Source organism: Globicephala melas, chromosome 11, assembly GCF_963455315.2.
Source record: "Globicephala melas chromosome 11, mGloMel1.2, whole genome shotgun sequence".
Taxonomy (NCBI): Eukaryota; Metazoa; Chordata; class Mammalia; order Artiodactyla; family Delphinidae; genus Globicephala; species Globicephala melas.
Genome location: NC_083324.2, coordinates 23432364 through 23455723, shown reverse-complemented (window position 1 = coordinate 23455723; position 23360 = coordinate 23432364). Strand labels below are relative to the sequence as shown.

The following is a 23360-nucleotide window of genomic DNA, read 5'->3' as shown; positions in this document are numbered from 1 at the left end:
TGCATTCCCTTTTCATTCTCCACCCAGCCCTGTTCCTTTGGATCAAGCTGTAGTGGGGTCTAGAAGCTGTACCTCTGGCGTATGGTTTTTCAGCAGTTTTAGGAACTTCGGCTGTGAAACGCAGAAATGAAAGTTGTGGACACAGCCGTACTTCACAGGATTTCCCCCAAAGAAAGATCACATGTGTGATACTCAGGGCTTGGCATCCCGACTCTTCATCCCACACTCAGATGGCAATTGGATTTTAACAAGGAGTGGGGTTTGTGGTTTGGGAAATATGGCATTTTTACTGCCTTGGGTCATATTTGAAATAGTTGCAGGCATTTAAAATAGCGTAATGTTATTTTTTCCCTTGTCTTCAAAACAAACCCAGTAAGCTTTTATAAGTCCTAACAACAAGCATAAAATTGGGACATTGGAAAACCCACGAGCAGGGATTGGGACACTCCATTCTCCGCCAAGAGGGGTGTTTGGATTTGGGTGCGGAGGATCATAAGCCTCTTGGGGGTCCACCTGACCTTGAATGACTTTGGGATCCTGAGGAAGGGACCAGGGCTCCGGTGACAGTAGAACCGGACACCCCCACCCCCACCCCCACCCCCATGGCTCTCCCGTCATTCTTCAGGGCAATGATAGAAGTATGTACAGGGGCTTTGGGATTTTTTTTTCTAGCCAATTTTACTCTGGAAATTCCTTTGAAAGAAAAAATAAAAAGAATCCGGAGACTCATATTTATTTAAGCGACCAATTCCCAAAACCCATTGCCCTGGAATTCTGTCCCATGGGCATTGCTGTCTGGGGCCTTTTCCTGCCAAAGGGCCTCAGGTAGGGGCAAACGCTAAAATGAAGATGTGAACTGGCCTTGGATGCAAGGGTACCCAGCTTTCTGCTTATTAGAAAAATTATTAGAAAAATGAAAGGTAATCAGTCTTTGCCCAGAAGGAAATATATAAGCTGTATATGTATATATATACACACACACACATATAGGTATACATATATATGAAAAATAAAGGTATAGTTATATAGTGAACATAAAAGTGAATATTTATTGAGCATCTAGTAGACCGTACCTCAATTAATCCACACAACAATGCTATGAGATATGTGCTATTATTATCCCAATTTTACTGAAGGAGTAAACAGGGAGGTTAAGTAACTTGCGCAAGGTTACACAGCTCGGAGGCAGTGGAGCTGGGACTTGCATTTAAGCAGCTGGATGTAGGGAAGGAGTTTCTGTTGTCATTATTCATCCTGGACCTGTTGGTCAAGCCCACGTCCATATTAGAAATCTTAAAAACCTGACGGCGAAGGAGAGTGTTCGATGGCTTTCCTTTTGATGTTCGGTATTAAAGAAAAAAAAAAGATAACTCCAATTCTCAGATGTGAAAGATATAAGAAAATAAAATAGATCAAGAATGAATGAAACCAAGTTTTCCCTATCTCAACCCTACTGCATCCTCCCCCAAAGAGCAAAAGAAGCAAGAAAAAGAAGGGGAAAAAGCCCTTGATTTGTCCTTACTTTTTGAGATCATCTTTGCAAACTTTTAAATGTCTGGTATTAAGAGTGTAAGAAGAAACAACGCAAAACAGTTTTTGAAGCCAACTAGAAAGCAGCAGAACCCAGCAAGTGGTGAGCTGCGCAGGGCGGCTGCTGGCGGCCGTGCCGGAGTGTGGGAGAATCCTGTCTGGGAGAAGGACACGGGAAACCTCTCAGCATCCCGGGATAAAAGACTTGAGAAGAAAGGAGCCTCTCAATGAATGGTGCTCAAAATGGGCTGGAAAACAGGGGAAACGGGCCCTCTCAATGAAAAGCCAAGAAAGTGTCTTTTTTGTTGATTCTCTCACTGCAAAGTGCTGCTTCCCCCCACTCCCCCTCCCTGACCCCTTCCCCAGCTCATCTCCCTGGGCTCAGAGAAAAGGCTTCTTGTTGTAATCCCATCTGCCTGCTGCTCATCCACATTCTTTTATCTCTGCCCAGGGCTGGCAGTTGGGAAGAGGTTTCAGATGCCAGAAATTCGGGGTTTCACATTGAATCTTTCCAAGATGGGCATCTGAGAAATGTCAGTTTACATCAAAATTACCTTCTCTAGCAGATAGCCCGAAAGCTGTCTTTCCCAGGCAAGGTCGGGAAATAATTCTCTTTTCAGGATCGTGCCAATACCAACTCCAGTCCGCATTTGGGATGATTGATCTGACTTAAAGAGACAGGGACCACTTCAGTTTTACACTAAAAGAAAAGATTTAATCTTAAATTAAAGATGGAAAGTTAGTCATGTTTCGTTTTTAATAGTGCTTGGTGTAATAAGGAATATTGTACTGTAACAAATACTGTACTGTAAGAACAGGGTTTGTGGATATGGTTATAGAGAGCAATTGGGAGCTAAGTTTAAAAATCACCAAAAGATAACACCTCTCGTGGTTGGCAAGTAAAAAGGGTAATGGGATTGGGGAGGGAGGTAAGAGGAAAAGGAGTGAAAGAAGAATCTCTTCGAGAAATGTCACTGATCTTTAGAAAGTTCTGAAACAAAGGAAGCAAAGCATTGTTTGAGATAGAGGCCCTTTACTTAATGTTAGAAAGCACAGGAGAAACTGGGAGAAAGTCTGATTTTTTAACCCTGCAGGAAATCTCTGCTCAAAATAATAATTTCAAGCAGTGATACATCTATCCTAAAGATTGGATTCTGGCCATGATGCAGAGGGAAATTCAGGTGCAGAGATGGACAGAGCTGTTTTGACTCTACAGTGTGGGTGTCCGCGTGGAATGCTGCCAGCTCCTTAGTTCCGGGTCTAAAGACAGAGCAAGGCATCCGAAGGCAATAAAGGACCTGGTCCCACACGGTGAATCCTGTTTGCTGCCTGCTCCCTCTTCCATGGTTGTCCTTTGTCAGGTGGATTTTTATCTAGGGGTGAGTATGGGAGGTGAGAGGGTTGGAAGAGGAAGGGGGTTAGGAGATGGGGGTTGGGAGGGCTGGGGAGGTGGAGGTGGGTGGGAAGTAAACAATAAAACCCCTGCGGTGGCTGGGTGTGGCCACCCTAACTGCCACCTTAAGGTGATGGGCTTGAGGTTTAGCACAAAGATTTTATTAGGTTATCAAGCCCCTGGCAGTCCTCTTCCCTCCCCCATTTTTTTTTTCTTCCTTTGTAGAGAACTAAGCACATACCTTCAGGTCATCTTGTTTTTCCTTTCAGCAATATTCTCTAGTCCCTGAAGCTGGGAAGGTCGTTCTAAAATAAAAATGAGACCCTAACACTCTGGCTAAAAACCCTGCAAAGGATTGCCCATCATCCTCAGGACATGGTGCAATCCAAACCGTGACTCAAGTGCAAGGGGACTGCTATCATCCAAAGAAAGACATTTCTAAAAGTAAAAGTGAGTGCAGTAGAAATTATGCCAGGGCAACGGATATATACAGAGGCTGTCCCAAGCAAATCAAGACGTGGAGTCATGTGACCCCATGACTGGAGTCACAGACCCCAAACGCCCTGTGCTATCTGACCCCTGTCTGCCTCCTCGGCCTCTTTTCATCTCCCTCAACCCTCTGCTCTCTGCTCCATCCAGGGTGGATTCCTTTTGTTCCATGTGCCTTGTCCCACTTCAGGGCCTTGATCCATCCTTCCTGATGCACTTTCCCTCAGAGTCCTGCTCTGCCCAGGGAAGCTCTCTGTGGGTACCATGACCATACTGGACCCCTTGTTTCATGTCCCAAGGACCAGAGGAGACAATCAAAATACGTAATCACTGCTGGGTAATGAATCAATGAACAAATGGATGCAAAAAATGAATAATCATCTCCCTTTGTCTTAGTTAGCTAGGGATGCTATAAAAAAATAGCATATTGGGTAGCGTAAGCAACAGAAATTAATTTTCTCACAGTTCTGGAGGCTAGAAGTCCAAGATCAGGGTGCCAGCATGGTTGGGTTCTGGTGAGAACCCTTTTCCTGGCTTGCAGACAGGCACCTTCTCACTGTGTCCTCATGTGATGGAGAAAGCAAGAGCGAGCTCTCTGGTTTCTTCTAATAAGGGCACTAATCTCATCATGGGGGATCCACCCTCATGACCTCATACAAACCTAATTCCCTCCCAAAGGCCACATCTCCAAATACCCTTAGGGCTTCAACATGTGAATTTTGACGGGGACACAATTCACTCGATAGCACCCTGTATTTCTCTACATAAATTAAACTATATATTAAACAAATGTACTTATTGAGTGATATATTGCAGTACAAATTTCTCCAGTAATTTCAAAGTTACTTCTTAAAAACTATTTTGAAATAATTATAGATTCACAGGAAGTTGCAAAAATAATACAGAGACGCCTGTGTTCCCTTCTTGGAGTTCCCTCCCATGGTAACATGTTACCAAACTCCAGTACAAAATCAAAGCCGGGGCACTGGTATTGGTGCAATTCACAGAACTTTTTCAGATTTCACCAGTCTATGCACTTTGGAAATTTCTTTGAAAGAAAAAACGAAAATAATCCAGAGACTCATATTTATTTAAGCGACCAATTCCCAAAACCCACTGCCCTGGAATTCTGTCCCGCGAGCAGACAGTTTGTGGGTCGAGAGTACGTGTGTGTAGCTTTTTTTTTAAAGTATAATTTCTACTTTATTTTCTTCCCAGGGAACAGTATTTCTTTAGTCTTGAAGGACTTAGCTCTTTACGTGGGCTTTGGTGGAGGTCGTGGGGCAGCACCCGCAGGTCTAAATCGGGGTGGAGGTGTTTGGTCCTTCCGGGCTTCCCGAGAACGATTCCTGACTACCTTGCTGTGAATGGCACAAATCACGCAGTAATGCAGTTTCACATACAGCTTGGGAAGCACACAGGCGTCAAAAACACTCGCTTCAGAAATGTCCCTGACGGCTGTGGCCTCTACGATGTTCTGAATGACGAACTTCTTAATGGCCTTATCCTTGGGCACACAACGGGCACAGCTGGTACAGCGAATAGGCTGCACGTGGCCGCAGCCCTTTTTGGCACGACCATTGTTCCTTCTTTTCTTGGTCATCTTGGAAGCGAGGAGGCGAAAGAGCTGTGTGTAGCTTTATGCAATTATACCACATGTGTAGATTCACTTAACTACCACCTCTATCAAAGCACAGGACTATTCCAGCACCACAAAGGTGTCTTGTGTTCTCCCTTTTATAGTAAGAGTCAGTTGATTTCTTCACCACTCCCACCGTGTCCCCAATTCTTGCAAGCACGAATTTGTTTTCCATCTCTGTAATTTTGTCATTTCGAGAATGTAGTGTCAGTGGAATCAAACAGTATGTAATTTATTTAAAAATCACACAATTGGTATTGACATACACATACTACTAGATATAAAATGGATAACTAATAAGAACCTACTGTATAGTACAGGGAACTCTCTTCAATTCTCTGTAATGACCTATATGGGAAAAGAAAGAGTGGATATATGTATATGCATAACTGACTCTGCTGTACAGCAGAAACTAACACAACACTGTAAATCAGCTGTACTCCAATAAAAAAGAAGGATGCTATCAAAGGAAAAAAAATAAAATAAACACACAGTATGTCACCTGAATTTTAAAAATAGTTGGTGTGGTGTGATCTCTGATGTGGACGCCACTCGCTAAATGTGTCCCTTCTGGGCTGTGATTTGACAGAGGAATCCGCATTGATGTGTTCCAACAACTTCCCCGTTACATCAATAGTGGTGAGGTACCACCACTGGCCTGTTTTGTTTTGGTGAGGAACGCTACCTGCACATTCAGGTGGAGCGTGTTTGTGGATTCCAGAGCTTCCCATGTGGTCAGGAGAACCTCTGACAACAGTGGCACCTCCCAAGTCCCTTGTCTTGCTAGCTGTTCCCCAGCCCCAGAGTAGCAGATGGGCACTGTAACGCCACTCCAGGTCCTGTTCAGGCCCTGGACATCTCTGGATTACAGAAAGAAACTTATACCATTCACCAATCGGCATAGAAATTATTTCACCACTTTAACAATCTTCAGTTGTACTCGTACATTCCTTTTTTTTCTTTTTTGCACAGGCTCTGGACGCACAGGCTCAGCGGCCATGGCTCATGGGCCCAGCCGCTCCACAGCATGTGGGATCTTCCCGGACCGGGGCATGAACCCGTGTCCCCTGCATCGGCAGGCGGACTCTCAACCACTGCGTCACCAGGGAAGCCCACATTCTTATTAAATATGACCTTTTTAATGTCCTTTTCCATGTCTGTCCTCTAAGCTCCGTGAAGTCGGGTGCCTCCTTGTACTTGTCATGTCACCAGCACCCACCTCCATTGTCAGTGCCTAAAAGTCACACAAAGCACTTTTGCTGAATGAATAAGTGGGAATCTGTTTTGTGAATGGCGTGTTGAATCGAAACTGATTTCTCTTGAGAAGAGACTTTTCATTCCTTTCCCCAAAGATGCTTTCCCCTCAAATTCCACTGGAATTTTTTTTTTTTTTTTATATCAAGAAAAAGGGGAATGTGCCAGCAGCTGCTAGTCTAAATGACCTAGTTATGGCGTTCACAATGCCTCCTGCCCTCCTGACTATTTTGAAATAAGCACAGGAAATTACGTAAATTGGCAATAAGAGTCCAACAGTTGGGATCGGGGAGGTATGCATATTTGCTTTTCCAATTTTCTGCTCCCCTACCAAGCGAACACATGGAGCTTTGACCTTCCATATGTTTTTAATGCGTGTCGGAGATAAATGTTGCAACAAGTTGGAAGCAACAGGTTGAGTGCTCCCCCCGCCCTCCCTTACTCCATCTGAAGCTGCTTCAAGCAGGCTGTGGACCTGAGGGAGAGAGAGAACAACCTCCCACAGCACTAGGCCTCAGAAAGTTCTGGACTCCTATCCTCTTGAGTCATTTGTTCTGGAAATTCTCCTTGACTTGCGGGATTGGATTAGTGAACCCTCGCCCCCAGCACCCTGTGTTGGACCTCTCCCGGCACCATTACGCTGTAGGGAATTCAGTCTGTCTCCCACATCTGGTTATAAACCCAAGGGAGACTAGGGCCGTGTGCGTTTTCTTCTCCACCTTGTTCCCAGCTTATTATCTCATGCAGGGTAGGGGCGCAGTATTTGTCAGATGAATGAATGGATGATGAAAAGGGAAACGGGAGCGTTACTCAGAGCTTTAAGACAGTCTAAAAACCACCGGGACTTCTGGCACTCATACGATCTGGTTCTTATTGCAAGAATCAGCAGAGACCATTGTCACGCATCCTATAATTCAGTGGTTCTCAACTCTGTGCATTAGAATCACCGAGAGGATTTGTGCAAGGACAGATTGCCGGGCCCAGAGTTTCTGATTCCGTTTGTCAGGGGTGGGCCTTGAGATCTGCATGTCTAACACGTTTCCCGGTGATGCTGACGTTGCTGCTCTGGGACCACAGTGTGAGAACCACTTCGATAATAAACAGGGGAACTGTGCTGTAACTGTATTACTTTTTTTTTTTTTTTTTTTTTGTGGTACACGGGCCTCTCACTGCTGTGGCCTCTCCCGTTGCGGAGCACAGGCTCCAGACGCGCAGGCTCAGCGGCCATGGCTCACGGGCCCAGCCGCTCCGCGGCGTGCGGGATCCTCCCGGACTGGGGCACGAACCTGTGTCCCCGGCATCGGCAGGCGGACCCTCAACCACTGCGCCATCAGGGAAGCCCTGCATTACTTTTAACAATTAGATTTGCACTGCAGGATTTTAAAAAATGGCAGCATGGCTACTTATGATGGAAAATCAGCCTTATTAGCTGAAGTGTGATTCAAAGGACTTAGGAATCTGTATCTTTGACCATGTGGTAGACAGAGAGATGAGCCTTTCAGCAACATGCATTCCATATTTAAAAGGCATGTGGAGAAAAGAGCATGGGCTTCAGAGCCAGTGGGACCTGACTTTGAATTTCACTTCACTGCTGATCGGCTAGGAGACCTTGGGCAAGTTAACGTGCTGTCTTAGGGTCTCAGAATATCCATCTGGAAGGTGGGGTTAGTAAAAGACTTTTCAAAGTTGCTAGAAGAAAGAGTAAAAAACAGAAAATACCCCTTCCTAGTCAAAGATTAACTGGATTATGAGACTAAAAGTATTCAATTTGTATAGCAGGGGATATAATGCTTTTTTTTGTTGCTAAAAATCTATTTTATTTTATTTTACTTTTATATCTTTATTGGATTATAATTGCTTTACAATGGTGTGTTAGTTTCTGCTGTACAACAAAGTGAGTCAGCTATGCATATACATATATCCCCACATTCCCTCCCTCGCACTCTCCCTCTCCCACCCCTCTGGGTCCTCACAAAGCACCGAGCTGATCTCCCTGTGCTATGCAGCAGCTTCCCACTAGCCATCCATTTCACATTTGGTAGTGTAGATATGTTAATGCTACTCTCTCACTTCGTCCCAGATTCCCCTTCCCCTCATGTGTCCTGAAGTCCGTTCTCTACGTCTGCATCTTCATTCCTGCCCTGCCACTAGAAGTTATTTGGCTCCTGAGTTTTAGGTAGCAAGGATTTTATTGGAAAATTTATCTCAACTTATTTGGTTATTGAGCTTAGATAGTGAGAGTTTAGATAGAGAAGGATATTTGTACAAGTAAAGAGACTTTTTATAGAGTAGATGCTCAAAAAATGATAGGTACATAGGTATACCTCAGAGATATTGTGGAGTTGGCGCCAGACCACCACATTTTTTTTTTTTTTTTGCGGTACGCGGGCCTCTCACTGTTGGGGCCTCTCCCGTTGCAGAGCACAGGCTCCGGACGCGCAGGCTCAGCGGCCATGGCTCACGGGCCCAGCCGCTCAGCGGCATGTGGGACCTTCCCAGACCGGGGCACGAACCCGTGTCCCCTGCATCGGCAGGCGGACTCCCAACCACTGCGCCACCAGGGAAGCCCAGACCACCACATTAAAATGAGTGTTGTGATAAAGCAAGTCACACAGATTTTTTGGTTTCCCAGTGCATATAAAAGTTGTATTTACAATATACCGTAGTCTACTAAGTATGCATTAAGTCTAAAACCAAAAAATAACATACCTTAATTTAAAAATACCTTGTTGCTAAAAAATGCTAACCATCCTCTGAGCCTTCAGTGAGTCATAGTGATAACATCAAAGATCACTGATTGCAGATCACCAAAACAAATACAATAATAATTAAAAAGTTTGAAATATTGCAAGAGTCACCAAAATGTGAAACCAAGACCCGAAGTGAGCAAATGCTGTTGGAAAAAATGGAGCCAATGGGCTTGTTTGTTGCAGGGTTGCCACAAACCTTCAGTTTGTAAGAAATGCAATCACTGTGAAATGAAATAAAGCAAAGTGCAATAAAACGATATATGCCTGTAATAGAAAACTGAATGCAAGAGAATAATGTATGCATAAGAAAGTGGATAAATCATATGGGGAAGATCTTCATTACCTGAGTATTCATTATTTAAGAACCTGCAGGTAGCAAGTTGTGAACAGAAGCTGAGATCATGGTAGCATGGAAAATATCCACCAATGACACAACTGTTTCAAAATTAGTTTCTACTCAAATCCTTCCTTAGCATCTATTTTGCTCACTAGGTCATAGTCTTAGCTGGTTCCCCTAGCTGTCCATCGGATGCCCACCTAACAAACAAGCAAACACGATGAAAATCTACTGGAAAGTGAACAGCAAATCTTACAAATAGCACAAGATTTCACAAAGTTGATGAAAAAATGTTAGAAAACTATTTGAGTCATGTAGAAAGAAGGATCTAGCAGAGTTAGACAAATGTACACCTGAAGAAGAAAAAATCCAAAACGATGATGTTTTAGTGTTTTCAAAAGATAATTATTTGGCTATCAAAGGATTGTGAGAGGCCCTGAGGAAATGAAGAAGCTCCCAAGTATTTTTGCACGGTGAACTCTCTTTTTGATAAAACTGCTAAAGTCAAACAGGAAGGGATGCGACTGTATTAATGTTAGCATATATTTTGTCAGAAACATGATGTCAAAAAAAACCCTCACATGATTCGTGCTTTTTGTAAGAATCACTATATACAATTATGACCCCAGTCAAGGATCCGCAAACTATAGCTTGAGGACCAAATCTGGCTCACCACCTGATTTTGTAAATAAATATTGGAGCACAGCAATGCCATTGGTTTACTTATTGTCCATGGCTGCTTATACACTACAGTTGAAGCCTTGAGTAGCCACAGAAGAGATCTCATTGCCCACAAAGCCCAAAATACTATCTGGCCCTTTACTGAAAAAATTTGCTGACTCCTGACCTAACTTTTCTTTTCCAAATAAACTCTTCCTCTTTATTTTTACTTTTATTTTTTAAAGACTCTTCTAATAACCACCCCCCAACTCTTTACAATGGCATTTTGATTTCCAAGTTGATTTAGTCTAGATGATGCCCGCCCCACCCCCGCTTCTCCTCCCAAAGTATCCTTAGCTGATGAGGCCTCTCTGTAATTCAAGACAAAACATGACTGTTCATAAAGATAAATCATTGCTGGTTCCTAATTTAAGAGGGCTCGAAACCAGACTAACACTGTTTGAATCGCAGTACTATACTTCCTAGCTGTGTGAGCAAGCTTTTCGACGTCTGGGTCTCAGTTTCCTCCTCTGTCAAATGGAGATAACAGCATTAACCTTGCTCAGTTAGTGAACTAAAACAAGATAGTGAAGGTCAGGTTCTTACCCCATCCCTGGCACACCGTACGCACACACAACGGTAGCTGTTGTGATTTCTATGGGACTAATTTCTCTCTGGTTTGGAACGGCAATTTACGCAGCCTGGATCCTGAGCTCTGAGTTCCTCCAGGCATTCTCTGTGTTGCTTGCTGTAGGCCCCCCTCTAGCACACCGGTTTTATAAAGCCCTGCTAGGAGTGGAAGCAAGTCTTTACCAAGCCAACCAGTCTGTTCTGTTGGAAAGAGTAAGGGATGAGTGAAGAATTTGTCTTCACGTTTAAAGGTGTTTCCTTTAGTCAATGGATGTCATAAATAATCTGCAGCAGCAGCTGGGAAGAAACTTTTCACAACAAGTCGACTCCAGCAGGGAGAGTCAGCCCAACACAGCTTGCATATAAATACTCCCAGATGCTCTGACTTCAAGAGGGGCGGCATTTTGTCATCAGGAGAAGTGGACAAACATGACAGCGGTACAGCAGTGATGGTAATGAGGGTGGTAATCAACAGGCCAGGGGAGAGCAAGATGATTTCCTGACTAGATCATGGATGAGGAACAATACTGGCTTTATTCCTCCAGACCTCGTCCTAGTTTGCAACACTTGCAGGAACAATCCTCGTTATGCTGTCCTGGTAAGCAGCTTCAAAATCAACATCCCGCGATCCCACCTCTTTGTATTCATGCCTTTGTGTAACCCCCTGCCCCTGAGTGTGGAAGTGGAGCTAGTGACTTGCTTCTAACCAACGGCAAAGATGATGGGACATGACTTCTGCAATTAGGTTACAAATGTGTCTAGCGTCCGTCTTGCCAGCAGACTCTCTCTACTGCCCTCTCACCTTGTTCATTTTCATGAAACAAGCTGCCACAGGGAGAGACCCGCATGTCAAGGAACTAAGGCCCAACAACCCTCCAGGAACCGAATCCTGCCGACAACCATGGACATGAGTGCAGAAGTAAATGCTTCTCCAGTTGAGCCTTCAGATGAAACCCCAGTCCTGCCTGACATTTTGATTCTAGCTGTGAGCCACCCCGAAGCAGAAGACTCAATTCAGGCATGCCCAGATTCCTGATCCACGCTAACTGTGGGATAATAAACATGGGTTCTCTGAAGCCACTGTGTTTTAGGGTAGTTTGTTATTCAGCAGTAGATTACTAATACAGATTTCATTCTTAAAGTTAAAAAGTAAATGAATGTACATTTCTGCTGAGGGTTGGTGATGAGTTAGATTGTCACTTGGTTGGTTTTCTCTTAGTCTGAATTCATCTAACACTGTGTCAATAGATTAATCTGCCTGAGGCATACCTCTGATATTGCTATTCCCCTATTTAAAAACCTTCATTGACTTTCACTGACAGAAGGAAAGAAGGTCTACTTTTCCAGGTGGTGTTCAAGGCTCCCCTGTGTATCTGTTTTCTACCAGCTGCTAGAATGATCTTCCTAAAACACCAATTAGCACATGTCACTCTTGCACTTAAAACTCTTTGTTGGAGTCCTGCTACCAACCAGATTAAATCTGTGTCCCACAACATGGCAATCAAGGCTTGCCAGGATCCGACTCCCCTACCTTTCTGCCTCACACTTAACGCTCAGCAACACAGAACCGATTGTCTATGCAGCCAGCCCGTGCATTGTGCCATCTCCTGTCCCCTTCTCTCCTCCCCCCATCTTCAAGCACTTGCTTTCTCTTAACCTCCACTGCCTTTCTCCTCTCTGGAAAGTTTATACTTAAAGATTCAGCTCTGATGATCTGTGTAATCAAGAGGAAAAACAAAGAACCCCAAACACACTCGTTTGTTTGGATCTGCATAGATGGTCTTTGGAAGGATCCAGAAGAAACCAGTTGTTGTCCTGGGGGTGAGGTAGGGTGGGTATTCAGTAGGCTTGAGGGATAGAGGTTGAGAGAGAGAATTTTCACAGTATATCCTTCGGTACCTCTGTAATTTTCTAGCATATGAATATATTGACCTATTCAAGCCCCAAATAAAACAATTACAATGAAGGAAAAAACGTTAATTTCTTGACTCATCCTTGCTGAGAAGCCTTCCCTGATTTTCTCAAACTGAGTTAATTGTGGGATGACTTGCTTATGTATCTGTCAACCCCTCTAAGTATCTGAGTTCCTAGGATCATCCCTTATTCATTCTTTATCCCTGTCCCCCACTGTCTAGTGCAGTGCCTGCTACTTCATGGTTCCTCAAAATAGCTGAGGAATACAAGAGCTATACTTCCTCACCACTCCCCAGGCAGACTGAACTAGTAACTCCCTCCCTGTGGGCTCTGGACTTTCCTGCCTCTGGGCTGTGGCCGCTACCGTTCCCTCTGCCTACATTTTCTTTTCCCCCACTATCTCATTTTTGAATTCTCCTTATCTTTCGAGGCCCAGCTCAGATCTCACCACAGGAAGTCATGTTCTCTTTCTCTGATGTCCTATAGCATGACTGAGGATTTTTATAACTTTTCCTTTTACATCCAGGGTTGGCAAACTACAGCCTGTGGGCCATATCTGGCCCATGCCTGTTTCTGTAAATAAGGATGCCCATTCTTTTACGTATTACCTTTGGCTACTTTCCTTTACAATGGCAGAGTTGAGTAGTCCCAACAGAGACCCCAAAGGCCTGCAAAGCCAAAGATATTTACTATCTAGCCCTTTACAGGAAAAGCTTGTTGACCTCTGATTTATAACTTATTTATGTCTATAGACTCTTCTGCTCATTAAGACCCAAACTTGGACACAGAACTCTGTGTTGGATCCAGCCAAATTCATTACCCTGGCAAAAGGCTGCCCACTCCCCCTCAGAGCCTGCTAAGGACAATCCCATGGAGACCTTCCCTACCCCCAGAGCTCTGCACATCCTTTCCTGTCTCAGGTTGGAATGTGCTCTCCCACCCTGCCTGGAACTCAGCTCACCCCTGAATGGTTTCCTATTGCTCTCCTAGTCACACCCAAGTTCTCTGATCAGAGAGGCCTTCCTGGACTACCTGATCTAGGTAGTACCACTGCTAGTCTCTGTTGCAACGCTGGGCATTCTTACGTGAGAGTACTGCAAACTGTAATTATTTTTATTTATTAAATTTTCTCTCTCTCCTAGTGGACCATGAGCTCCTTAGGGTAGGCTCCGTATCTATCTAGTTTCCCCACTGTATTTGCAGTGTCTCGAACAGTGGCTGTCACACACTGGGTAAGGACTGTAGGAAATACTACTTATTGACTGACTAAACAGATGAATAAATGAATACGTCTTCATCTCCATCAAAGTGACTACCTGAGTGTTTAATAGGCACTCAAAACTATTTGTTGAATGAATGAATAATGTAAGAGAGGACGTTTAATCATGATAACACTAACAGATGAAAGTAACTCATTGCATGGTTCTCTTGACCTTTTAATATCAGCTCGTGGAAAAGAACAGCTTCCTTCAGCTTCATTTAAATTATTCAGGATAAAGGAAAGGAAGTAGGCTCTCGAGGGACACACTAGAATATCCTCTGATTGTGTGTGTGTGTGTGTGCGTGAGAGAGAGAAAAAGAGAGAGAGAGAGAGAGAGAGAGAGACATCAGCCTGTAGGTCTAGCTCTCAGTCAAGCTGCTGTCCACAGGCTGGGGGAACAGGGGAATGGACACCACAAATACGTTGCCAGTGGACTGCAAAATCTGTTTTTCCTCAAAACCAGCAGTTCAGAAGTTGGAATACTCATTCAGTATGGTTTTTAAAGCAATGCTCTTTGGGATCATTAAACTGATGCATGCATTGCAAAGAATTTAAAAGCTAAAGAAACTGTAAACAAGAAAATAAAAATTACCCTTAATCTCACCATCATGGTTGTCTATTTGTTTCTTACTTACTGTATGCGTGTTTTAGATTCCTTCCCTACCTCCCGTTCTCCTTTCTCTCTCTCTCTCGCTGTCTCTGTCTGTCTCTGTCTGTCTGTGTCTCTCTCTCTCTCTCTCTCTCTCTCTCTCACACACACACACACACACACACACACACACACACAGGGGATCCATTTAGCATTCTATCCTGAAAATTATCTCTTTAACATTAAATGCGTTTTGTACCTCAATTATGCCTCTATAAAAAACAAGACAAATTAAATGTGTTTTGACAACATTTAAAAAAACTGTATACTATTCCAGTTAATCTACCCCAGTCACTTGTATCAGTTGTATTTATTTACTGCTACTAACAGTCTACAACTAATATATAATTCTACAGTGAACAAGTTTAGTAACTTTGCATTTCCTTTAAGTAGGTTTACAGGTGTGGCATTATTGGCTAAAAGAGTATAGAATTTTAAAATATTGTGGACAGGTACAGCCATATTAATTGTGTGGGAATGACACAGGTCCACAGTCTTAACTCCATTCATATCTATTTTACCACACCCTTGTCATGGATTTTCACCAAAATGATTACATTGTTAACACATAATACTTTTATATTTCATTAGAGAATATTAATTAAAATATATTTACCATTTATAGCTCTTTTTCTATAAATTTATTTTCCCTATTCACGTATGTCTTTTGGAGCTTAAAAATTCAATCGAATTTATAACAATTATTGATATCATCTACGTGCTTGATTATACTTCCAATCAGAGGTAATATTTTAAGTATAATATACAAGAGTCGTTGCATGTACATAATCCAACTGGAATACACGACCAAAATAAAAGTTTCTACATTAACAGCTCACTTACCCTTGGCTGATTTACTGATCCATTTGAACTCTTTGGAGTATGGAGCACCTGGATAGAAACAAAAGAATGGATCTGAGAAGCCCAGACGAGGATCCAGGACCAGGCTCTAAGACAACGATCCTCAAGGTCTGGTGCAAAGCCAAAACACAACAACGTTACCTGGTGGAGGTTGCGCCTTACCCCACGCTCGCCAAATCAGATGATCTTGTTGTCAAAGCCCAAGAATCTGCATTTTAACAAGGATCCTGCAATTTAGGAATGGCTTTCTTCTTCTCCCTGACTCTGTTGTGCTTTATCCCCAGTCTAGTGGGCCTGATATGGTACACGTATTCTGAGCAAGATGGCCCTTATTCACACAGAATCCTGACAAGGGGGACTTGCCACAAGACACGTTTTTCCTCTTTGGATACGAGATCCTGACTATACTCAGAGAAGGACCATGTGTCCTAGAAATATAGGTGAATACAATACCCGAAGGATAATCTTTGGTTTGAGAATCTATGAAGATGATATCGACTCCCCTCCTCCTGCCCATGAGCAAGGCTGGTCGTTGACTTAGGGGTGGAGCCCCACTGGGGTGGGGGTTGGAGTGGGGTGTGATGGGTAAGCAGAGCTCCTACAGTAAGGTGGAGACAAACCCTGGATAAGAAGCCAAAGGCTGGCTGGAGGAAAGAGGAGACAAAGCCCCAGAGAAATTCTGTGAGTAATATAGGCAGAGGGAAAGCGTTTTTCTGAGCAATATTCTTCAAACGTTGCTGCTCACGTGACCCCTAAAATGTTTCTGGAACATTATTTATCCCTCACCTGTGTTATTATGACAATTACTTTTATTTGTACTTAATTGGTCAAAACAACAAATATATTATAAATATTATAAATTTTGGTAATTACAAAACACAAGAATTAAAATTTTAATGGAAGTGTGTATCTTAAATGAGATTGAGCTTTTCTCTCCTATTAACTCTGGAATATTTCTTATTGTCCAAATGAGACAGAATTCAGCATCAATTTCACTCCTTTTTTTCCCCCTTTTAATCACAATTGTAAGTACTGAAAAACTGTTCACATAAGTAGATGGAAATGGAAAGAGTTTTGTTACAGCAACATCACTCAATTCTTTTTATTTATTTATTAATTTTTGGCTGCTTTGGGTTTTCGTTGCTGTGCGCAGGCTTTCTCTAGTTGCGGCGAGCAGGGTCTACTCTTCGTTGCGATGTGCGGGCTTCTCACTGCGGTGACTTCTCTTGTTGCAGAGCATGGGCTCTAGGTGCGTGGGCTTCAGTAGTTGTGGCTCACGGGCTCTAGAGTGCAGGCTCGGTAGTTGTGGCGCATGGGCTCAGGTGCTCCGCGGCATGCGGGATCCTCCTGGGCCAGGGATCGAACCCGTGTCCCCTGCATTGGCAAGAAGATTCTCAACAACTGCACCACGAGGGGAGTCCCCACTCAATTCTTTAAACTCTTCCAAGTTATTTGTCAGAAATTATACGGTGATCTGTCATCAAAAATTATTTTTAATGCTCTACCAACTGACAACTCCATCAGATCCTTCTTCAAGTTTGTTGAAAGCAAAGAATTGAGAAGGGTTTGTAACCCAATCACTAGAATCATTCATTTTCTCAACACTATCAGCTAGATTTTGAGTCACTCCTTTGTTTGGAGTCCTGGATTTTTTACCCTGGGGGAACGCATCACAGTAAGATTCAGATGGGCGAGAGGTGGGCCTTTCTTTGATAAAAGGGGAAAAAGGCAGCCGTGAAAGGGGAAGTGGGAGAGGGGACCAGCTGGGGCCCATGGCACAAGCCCAGGTACATCCTTCTCTTTGTGTCTGTGGTGTGCTGGAGTAGGTGTCCCCAGGAGTTTGCAGTTTGAAGCTCTGGCAGGAGAACCAGCATGCCACACACATGTTCTCAGAGCAGTTTTAGATGCGTCTAGAAAGGAGCTGACAATCTGGAAATTATTCCTTTAAAACTATTCGTGCAAAGTTGCCCTTAAAAATCTTTGTGGCAAGTATCCGAGAAATAACAGATTCCAGCAAGAATCATCAATGGAGGCTAGAACTGGTGCGGAACAGGACAAAGTATCTCCCCACAAAACATAACTTATCACTAAATACAAAATACTTATAAATTAGAGAAAGTGGCAAACACTATATATGGACAAGTACTGGGTCCCTATGGATAGAATGCCCTGAGAAAAGCAGAGCATCATTTCTCTGATATTTCCACCTGAAAAGCATACCTTGAACCTCATCTTGGGGAAACATTTAGACAAACCCAAGTGGAGGGATGTTCTACAGAGTAATTGGCCTGTACTCTTCAAAAATGTCCAGACACAAAAGGTGAGGGAGTACTGAGGAACTGTCCCAAATGGAAGGACACTAAAAAGATTTGAAAGCTAAATGCACCACATGACCACGATTGGATCTGGACCTGTGAAGGGCATTATTGGGTTAATGGGTGAAATGCAAAAGAGGTCTGTGGATTAGAAAGCATGATTGTTTCCTGGCTGTACTATGACTATGTAGGAGAGGGCCCTTAGTTTTAGGAAAGAGACATTGGCGTATTAAGGGATAACAGGTGTCATCTCTGCAGGGTACTTTTTTATGGCTCTGGAAAAATGTAAGTACACATATTCAGGGAGGGATAACTAAAACATGAGGAACCTGAATGAAGAGTACGCAGGAACTCACTGTACTACTGTTGAAGTTTTTCTGAAAGTTTGAATTCCTGTTTTATTTTATTTTATGGCCGCCCTGTGCAGCTTGCGAGATCTTAGTTCCCCGACTAGGGATTGAACTCTCGTCCACAGCAGTGAAAGCACGGGGTCTTAATTGCTAGACTGCCAGAGAATTCCCTGAAATTATTTTAAAATAAATCATTAAAAAGTCTTACTTTCTTGGGGGACTGCAATCCCCCAGTTTGGAGATCATCATTCCTTTTAGAAGCCCCATAGACAAAGATAAAGGCTTTAGGAGTCCAAAGCCAGTGTGGACACACACAAAAGGATTCATTAAAAATAAGGAGGTCCTCACTGTGTAGTAGGAGTAAAATATGCAAAGATAATGTGATGAGTCTCAAAGAAGGGGGAGTAGAGAAGTTCCTTTGCACATGGGTAATGAGATTTTATATTTATGCAAAGGGGGTGTATGTGTGAAGAAAGGTTGAAAAACGCTGCTACAGACATTACCGGGACACCCTCAAATCTTACAGGCATAAGACAGAGACAAAGGATAGGTCATAGCATCTGATGTCCATCTCTGGTATTTTTCATTGATTAAAATGATGATAACTCTTGTTCAGTATAGCCAAGGGAGTAACCACCATCCTGATCAGGAGTGGATTCTTCTAGTGTGTGTCCAACCATAATATGATCTGATCTCAGAGGGCTGTTGCATGAGGTGATGTGCATTTCTTTTTTTTTTTTTTTCGGTACGCGGGCCTCCCACTGCCGCGGCCTCTCCCGTTGCGGAGCACAGGCTCCGGGCCCAGCCGCTCTGCGGCATGTGAGATCTTCCCAGACCGGGGCACGAACCCGTGTCCCCTGCATCGGCAGGTGGACTCTCAACCACTGCGCCACCAGGGAAGCCCTGATGTGCATTTCTTGATTCTTGGTCCTTACCATGAAATATTTGCCTCTAAGACTTTATCAGTTGATTTCTGTTAACAGCTTTGCTTCCTTCTCATTGACTTGGCAAACGATGGTTATTGTTGTGCCATGTCGTAGTTCTCTTTCTAACTACAGTCTCTGTTTCTGTCTAGATCCTTGACCTCAATATTTTCTCCGCTGCAATGACTTGGAATGTTACTGTTTATTTTTTTCTTTATTTTTTTCTTTTTTTTTTTTTTTTTTAAACATCTTTATTGGAGTATAATTGCTTTACATTGCTGTGTTAGTTTCTGCTGTATAACAAAGTGAATCAGCTATACATATACATATATCCCCATATCCCCTCCCTCTTGCATCTCCCTCCCACCCTCCCTATCCCACCCCTCTAGGTGGTCACAAAGCACCAAGCTGATCTCCCTGTGCTATGCGGCTGCTTCCAACTAGCTATCTATTTTACGTTTGGTAGTGTATATATGTCAGTGCCATTCTCTCACTTCGTCCCAGCTTACCCTTCCCCCTCCCCGTGTCCTCAAGTCCCTTCTCTACTTCTGTGTCTTTATTCCTGTCCTACCCCTAGGTTCTTCAGAACCCTGTTGTTTTTTTTTTTAAATTATATTTATAATTGACCTACAACGTTATGTAAGCAACTTTTACACGACACAGTGATTTGATATTTCTATACATTTCAAAATGATCACCATGGTAAGTCTAGTTACAATCTGTCATCATACAAAAATGTTATAGTTATTGACTATATTCCCCACACTGTATATTTCATACTCTTGACGCACTTATTTTGCAACTAGAAGTTTGTACCTCTTAATCTCCCTTACCTATTTCTTTACTTCTCCCACACCCAACGCCTGTGGCAACCATCTGGTATTTTTTTCTCTGTATCTATAATCCTGCTTTTTGTTTTATTAAGCTTGTTCATTTATTTTGTCTTTTGGATTCCACATATAAGTGAAATCATACAGTATTTGTCTTTGTCTGACTTATTTCACTTGGAATAATACCTTCTAGATCCATCCATGTTGTTGTAAATGGCAAGATTTACATTGTGTGTATATATATATATGTGTGTATGCATGCACACACACACACACATACACACACACACACCCCACATCTTCTTTTTCCATACATCTATTGATGGGCACTAAGGTTGCTTCCATATCTTGGCTGTTTAAAATAATGCTGCAATGAACATCGGGGTGCATATATCTTTCTAATTAATGTTTTTGTTTTCTTCATGTAAATCCCCAGGCTAGGTCATGTGGTAGTTCTATTTTTAATTTTTGCGGGGACTCACCATACTGTTTTCCATAGTGGCTACATTAATTTACATTCTCACCAGAGTGCACAAGGGTTCCCTTTTCTCCACACCCTTGCCAACACTTATTTGTTGTCTTTTTTGGTAATAACCATTCTGACAGGTGTGAGGTGTTACCTCATTGTGGTCTTGATTTCCATTTCTCTGATGATTAGTGATGTTGAACATCGTTTTGTGTGCCTGTTGTCCATCTGTATGTCTTCTTTGGGAAAATGCCTATTCAGGTATCTGCCCTTTTTTTAATCAGGTTGTTTGTTTTTCTGCTTTGTGAGTTCTTTGCATAATTTGTATATTAACCCCTTTCCAGATATACTGTTTGCAAATATCTTCTCCCTTTCAGTAGGTGGCCTTTTAATTTTGTTGATAGTTTCCTTTGCTGGGCAAAAGCTTTTTAGTGTGATTAGGTCCCATTTGTTTATTTTTGTTTTTGTCTCCCTTGCCTGAGAAGACATATCCAAAAAAAAGAAAAAAAAAAGATTAAAATTAATGTCAGAAAGCTTACTGCTTATATTTTCTTCTAGAAGTTTTATGGTTCCAGGTCTTATATTTAAATCTTTCTTTTGTGTTTCTTGCCTAGAGAAGTTCCTTTAGCAGTTGTTGTAGAGCTGGTTTGGTGGTGCTGAACTCTCTCAGCTTTTGCTTGTCTGTAAAGGTTTTAATTTCTCCATCAAATCTGAATGAGATCCTTGCTGGGTAGAGTAATCTTGGTTGTAGGTTTTTCTCCTTCATCACTTTCAATGTGTCCTGCCAGTCCCTTCTGGCTTGCAGAGTTTCTGCTGAAAGATCAGCTGTTAACCTTATGGGGATTCCCTTGTGTGTTATTTGTTGTTTTTCCCTTGCTGCTTTTAATATGCTTTCTTTGTATTTAATTTTTGACAGTTTGATTAATATGTGTCTTGGCGTATTTCTCCTTGTATTTATCCTGTATGGGACTCTCTGTGCTTCCTGGACTTGATTAACTATTTCCTTTCCCATATTAGGGAAGTTTTCAACTATAATCTCTTCAAATATTTTCTCAGTCCCTTTCTTTTTCTCTTCTTCTTCTGGAACCCCTATAATTCGAATGTTGGTGCGTTTAATGTTGTCCCAGAGGTCTCTGAGACTGTCCTCAGTTCTTTTTATTCTTTTTTCTTTATTCTGCTCTGAGGTAGTTATTTCCACTATTTTATCTTCCAGGTCACTTATCTGTTCTTCTGCCTCAGTTATTCTGCTATTGATCCCATCTAGAGCACTTTTAATTTCATTTATTGTGTTGTTCATCGTTGCTTGTTTCATCTTTAGTTCTTCTAGGTCCTTGTTAACTGATTCTTGCATTTTGTCCATTCTATTGTCCATTCTATCTCCAAGATTTCGGATCAACCTTACTATCATTATTCTGAATCCTTTTTCAGGTAGACTGCCTATTTCCTCTTCATTTGTTAGGTCTGATGGGTTTTTATCTTGCTCCTTCATCTGCGGTGTGTTTTTCTGTCTTTTCATTTTGCTTATCTTACTGTGTTTGGGGTCTCCTTTTTTGCAGGCTGAAGGTTCGTAGTTCCTGTTGTTTTTTGTGTCTGTCCCCAGTGGCTAAGGTTGGTTCAGTGGGTTGTGTAGGCTTCCTGGTGGAGGGTAGTAGTGCCTGTGTTCTGGTGGATGAGGCTAGATCTTGTCTTTCTGGTGGGCAGGTCCACGTCTGGTGGTGTGTTTTGGGGTGTCTGTAGACTTATTATGATTTTGGGCCGCCTCTCTGCTAATGGGTGGGGTTGTGTTCCTGTCTTGCTAGTTGTTTGGCATAGGATGTCCAGCACTGTAGCTTGCTGGTCGTTGAGTGAAGCTGGGTGCTGGCCTTGAGATGGAGATCTCTCGGAAATTTTTGCTGTTTGATATTATGTGCAGCTGGGAGGTCTCTTGTGGATCAGTGTCCTGAAGTTGGCTCTCCCACCTCAGAGGCACAGCACTGACTCCTGGCTGCAGCACCAAGAGCCTTTCATCCACAGGGCTCCTTAATTTGGGATGATTGGTTGTCTATTCAGGTATTCCACAGATGCAGGGTATATCAAGTTGATTGTGGAGCTTTAATCCGCTGCTTCTGAGGCTGCTGGGAGAGATTTCCCTTTCTCTTCTTTGTTCTCACAGCTCCCAGGGGCTCAGCTTTGGATTTAGCCCCGCCTGTGCGTGTAGGTCGCCGGAGGGCGTCTGTTCTTTGCTCAGACAGGACGGGGTCAAAGGAGCCGCTGATTCGGAGGCTCTGGCTCACTCAGGCCCGGGGGTAGGGAGGGGTAGGGAGGGACACGGAGTGCGGGGCGGGCCCGCGGCGGCAGAGGCCGGCGAGACGTTGCAGCCTGAGGCGCGCCTGTGCGTTCTCCCGGGGGAGCCGTCCCTGGATCCCGGGACCCCGGCAGTGGCGGGCTGCACAGGCTCCCCGGAAGGGCGTGTGGCTAGTGACCTGCGCTCGCACACAGGCCTCCCGGTGGCGGCAGCAGCGGCCCTAGCGTCTCATGTCTGTCTCTGGGCTCCGCACTTTTAGCCGCGGCTCGCGCCCGTCCCTGGAGCTCTCTCAAGCAGCGTTCTTAATCCCCTCTCCTCGTGCACCAGGAAACAAAGAGGGACGTAAAAGTCTCTTGCCTCTTCGGCAGTTCCAGACTTCTCCCCGGACTCTCTCCCGGCCAGCCGCGGTGCACTAACGCCTTGCAGGCTGTGTTCACGCCGCCAACCTCAGTCCTCTCCCGGCGCTCCGACAAAAGCCGGAGCCTCAGCTCCCAGTCCCACCCGCCCCGGCAGGCGAGCAGACAAGCCTCTCGGCTGGCGAGTTCCGGTCGGCCCGATCCTCTGCGCTGGAATCTGCCCGCTTTGCCCTCCGCACCCCTGTTGCTGTGCTCTCCTCCGCGGCTCCCAAGCTCCCCCACTCCGCCTCCCGAAGCCTCCACCCGCGAAGGGGCTTCCTAGTGTGTGGACACTTTTCCTCCTTCACAGCTCTCTCCTGCTGGTGCAGGACCCGTCCCTATCCTTTTGTCTCTGTTTAGTTTTTTCTTTTGCCCTACCCAGGTACGTGGGGGGTTTCTTGCCTTTTGGGAGGTCTGAGGTCTTCTGCCA

At 43.7% G+C, this 23360-nt stretch overlaps 1 pseudogene; it reads right to left on the bottom strand.

Annotated features, from left to right (window-relative positions):
- Positions 1-4629: 4629 nt before the first annotated feature.
- On the bottom strand, positions 4630-5033 carry LOC115859151 (small ribosomal subunit protein eS26 pseudogene; annotated as a pseudogene).
- Positions 5034-23360: the final 18327 nt, after the last annotated feature.